This window comes from Arachis ipaensis, chromosome B9 (genome assembly GCF_059453495.1).
Source record: "Arachis ipaensis isolate K30076 ecotype BB chromosome B9, ASM5945349v1, whole genome shotgun sequence".
Lineage (NCBI taxonomy): Eukaryota > Viridiplantae > Streptophyta > Magnoliopsida > Fabales > Fabaceae > Arachis > Arachis ipaensis.
This window is the reverse complement of record NC_142444.1, coordinates 91,654,067-91,658,565: the sequence shown is the minus strand read 5'-3', so window position 1 is coordinate 91,658,565 and position 4,499 is coordinate 91,654,067. Positions and strand designations below refer to the sequence as shown.

The following is a 4,499-nucleotide window of genomic DNA, read 5'->3' as shown; positions in this document are numbered from 1 at the left end:
AAACGAAAAACAGAAAATAAGAACAAGGAATGAGTCCACCTTAGTGATGGTGGCGTTTCCTTCTTGAGGAAACAATGATGTCCTTGAGCTCTTCTATGTCTCTTCCTTGTCTTTGTTGCTCCTGCCTCATTGCTTTTTGATCTTCTCTTATTTCATGAAGGATGATGGAGTGCTCTTGATGTTCCACCCTTAATTGTCCCATGTTGGAACTTAATTCTCCTAGGGAGGTGTTGATTTGCTCCCAATAGTTTTGTGGAGGAAAATACATTTGAGGCATCTCCGGGATCTCATGGTGATGAGCTTCATGCGTCTCTTGAGATCCATGAATGGGCTCTCTTGCTTGCTCCATCCTTTTCTTAGTGATGGGCTTCTCTTCCTCAATGGGAATGTCTTCTTCTATGAAAGCTCCAGCTGAGTAACATAGATGGCAAATAAGATGAGGAAAAGCTAGCCTTGCCCCAGGAGAGGGCTTTTCGGCTATTTTGTAGAATTCAAGGGACATGACTTTATGAACTTCTACTTCCTCTCCAATCATGATGCTATGAATCATGATGGCCCGATCCACAGTAACTTCAGATCGGTTGCTAGTGGGGATGATAGAGCGTTGGATGAACTCCAACAATCCTCTAGCCACAGGCTTGAGGTCCAGTCTTCTTAATTGAACCAGCTTGCCTTTGGAGTCAATCTTCCATTGAGCTCCTTCCACACATATGTCCATGAGGACTTGGTCCAACCTTTGATTAAAGTTGACCCTTCTAGTGTAGGGGCGTGCATCTCCTTGCATCATAGGCAAGTTAAACGCCAACCTCACATTTTCTGGACTAAAATCTAAGTATTTCCCCCAAACCATTGTAGTATAATTCTTTGGGTTTGGGTTCTTACTTTGATCATGGTTCCTAGTGATCCATGCATTAGCATAGAACTCTTGAACCATTAGGATGCCGACTTGTTGGATGGGGTTTGTTAGAACTTCCCAACCTCTTCTTTGGATTTCATGTCGGATCTCTGGATACTCATTCTTCTTGAGCTTAAAAGGGACCTCGGGGATCACCTTCTTCTTGACCACAACATCATAGAAGTGGTCTTGATGAGCTTTGGAGATGAATCTTTCCATCTCCCATGACTCGGAGGTGGAAGCTTTTGTCTTCCCTTTCCCTTTTCTAGAGGATTCTCCGGTCTTGGGTGCCATCAATGGTAATGGAAAAACAAAAAGCTTATACTTTTACCACACCAAACTTAGAATATTGCTCGCCCTCGAGCAAGAGAAGAAAGAATAGATGAAGAAGAAGAAGAAAATATGGAGGAGATGGGGGAGGGGTGTATTCGGCCAAGAAGGGGAAGAGAGGGTTGTGTTGTGTGAAAATGAAGAAGAATGGAGGGCTTTATATAGGGAAGGGAGGGGGGGTAAGGTTCGGCCATAAGGATGGGTTTTGGGTGGGAAATTGATTTTGAATTTTGAAGGTAGGTGGGGAAGAGTGGATGGATGTGAGTGGTGAAGTGGTTATAGGGGAGAGAGATTGAGGTGATTGGTGAAGAGTTTTGGGGAAGAGTGTTTATGGGATTGTGTGAAAGAGGGGTGAGAAGAAGTGAGTGGAGGTAGGTGGGGATCCTGTGGGGTCCACAGATCCTGAGGTGATCCTGTGGGGTCCACAGATCCTGAGGTGTTCAAGGATTTACAACCTTGCACCAAATTAGGCATGCAAAATGCCCTTGAACACAACTCTGGGCGTTCAGCGCCAGATTAGTGCTTGTTCTGGGCGTTGAATGCCCATTTGTTGCCCATTTCTGGCGTTGAACGCCAGAACCATGCTTGTTCTGGGCGTTCAACGCCAGCTCTTCTCCAGGGTGCAATTCTGGCATTCAAACGCCCAGATGCTGCCCATTTTGGGCGTTCAGCGCCATAACCATGCTATGTTCTGGCGTTGAACGCCAGCCAGATGCTTCTTACTGGCGTTTAAATGCCAGTAAGGTCTTCCTCCATGGTGTGATTTTTCTTCTGCTATTTTTGATTCCGTTTTCAATTTTTTTATTTATTTTGTGACTCCACATGATCATGAACCTAATAAAACATGAAAGAACAAGAAAAATAAAATTAGATAAATAAAAATTGGGTTGTCTCCCAACAAGTGCTTCTTTAATGTCAATAGCTTGACAGTGGGCTCTCATGGAGCCTCACAGATGTTCAGAGCTTTGTTGAGACTTCCCAACACCAAACTTAGAGTTTGGTTGTGGCCTCCCAACACCAAACTTAGAGTTTGACTGTGGGGGCTCTGGTTGACTCTGTTTTGAGAGAAGCTTACTATGCCTCTTTTCCATTGAGTTGTAAACACAAGGGAGTCCTCATTCAATTGAAGGACTAATTCACCTCTGTCAACATCAATCACAGCTCTTGCTGTGGCTAGGAAAGGTCTTCCAAGGATGATGGATTCATCCTCATCCTTCCCAGTATCAAGGATTATGAAATCAGCAGGGATGTAAAGGCCTTCAACCTTTACTAACACATCCTCTACTTGTCCATAAGCCTGTTTTCTTGAATTGTCTGCCATCTCTAATGAGATTTTAGTAGCTTACACCCCAAAGATTCCCAGTTTCTCTATTACAGAGAGGGGCATGAGGTTTATCCCTGAACCAAGGTCACACAGAGCCTTTTCAAAGATCATCGTGCCTATGGTACAAGGTACTAGGAACTTTCCAGGATCCTGTTTCTTCTGAGGCAATCTCAGTTGATCCAGATCACTTAGTTCATTGGTGAACAAGGGAGGTTCAACTTCCCAAGTCTCAATACCAAATAATTTGGCATTCAGCTTCATGATTGCACCAAGGTACTTGGTAACTTGCTCCTTAGTAACATCCTCATTCTCTTCAGAAGAGGAATACTCATCAGAGCTCATGAATGGCATAAGGAGGTTCAATGGAATCTCTATGGTCTCTGGATGAGTCTCAGATTCCTTTGGTTCCTCAGAGGGAAGCTCCTTATTGATCACTGGACGTCCCAGGAGGTCTTCCTCCTTGGGATTCACGTCCTCCCCTTCCTCCTTGGATTCGGCCATGATGGTTATATCAATGGCCTTGCACTCTCCTTTTGGATTTTCTTCTGTATTACTTGGGAGAGCACTAGGAGGAGTTTCAGTGATCTTCTTACTCAGCTGGCCCATTTGTGCCTCCAAATTTCTAATGAATGACCTTGTTTCATTCATGAAACTCACAGTGGCCTTAGATAGATCAGAAACTAAGTTTGCTAAATTAGAAGTATTTTGTTAAGAGTTCTCTGCCTGTTGCTGAGTAGATGATGGAAAAGGCTTGCTATTGCTAAACCTGTTTCTTCCACCATTATTAAAGCCTTGTTGAGGCTTTTGATCCTTCCATGAGAAATTTGGATGATTTCTCCATGATGAGTTATAGGTGTTTCCATAAGGTTCACCCATGTAATTCACCTCTGCTACTGCTGGGTTTTCAGGATCATAAGCTTCTTCTTCAGAAGATGCCTCTTGAGTACTATTGGATGCAGCTTGCATTCCATTCAGACTCTGAGAAATCATATTGACTTGCTGAGTCAATATTTTATTCTGAGCCAATATGGCATTCAAAGTATCAATTTCAAGAACTCCCTTCTTCTGAGGCGTCCCATTGCTCACAGGATTCCTCTCAGAAGTGTACATGAACTGGTTATTAGCAACCATGTCAATGAGTTCCTGAGCTTCTGCAGGCGTTTTCTTTAGGTGAATGGATCCACCTGCAGAAGTATCCAATGACATCTTAGCTAATTCAGACAGACCATCATAGAATATATCCAGGATGGTCCATTTTGAAAGAATGTCAGAAGGGCACTTTTTGGTCAGTCCTTTGTATCTCTCCCAAGCTTCATAGAGGGATTCACCTTCTTTCTGTCTGAAGGTTTGAACATCCACTCTAAGCTTGCTCAGCTTTTGAGGAGGAAAGAACTTGGCTAAGAAAGCCTTGACCAGCTTATCCCAAGAGTTCAGGCTATCCTTAGGTTGAGAGTCCAACTATATTCTAGCTCTGTCTCTCACAGCAAAAGGGAAAAGCATGAGCCTGTAGACTTCAGGATCTACTCCATTAGTCTTAACAGTATCACAGATCTGCAAAAATTCAGTTAAGAACTGAAAAGGATCTTCAGATGGAAGTCCATAAAACTTGCAGTTCTGCTGCATCAGAGAAACTAATTGAGGTTTCAGCTCAAAATTGTTTGCTCCAATGGTAGGGATGGAGATGCTTCTTCCATGTAAATTGGAATTAGGTGCAGTAAAGTCACCAAGCATTCTCCTTGTATTATTATTATTATTTTCGGCTTCCATCTCCTCTTCCTGTTCGAAAATTTCTGAAAGGTACTTGCTGGATTGTTGTAATTTAGCTTCTCTTAGTTTCCTCTTCAGAGTCCTTTCAGGTTCTGGATCTGCTTCAACAAGAATATTATTGTCCTTGCTCCTGCTCATATGAAGGAGAAGGGAACAGAAAAATAATAATAGGGATCCTTTTTA

General features: G+C 42.9%; 1 non-coding gene across 1 annotated transcript; it reads left to right on the top strand.

The window, feature by feature from the left end:
• The first annotated feature begins 3,813 nt into the window (after positions 1-3,813).
• LOC148545455 (small nucleolar RNA R71) lies at positions 3,814-3,917 on the top strand. The gene has a single exon (XR_015902013.1). It is a non-coding gene; the product is annotated as a small nucleolar RNA R71 (small nucleolar RNA).
• The last annotated feature ends 582 nt before the right edge of the window (positions 3,918-4,499 follow it).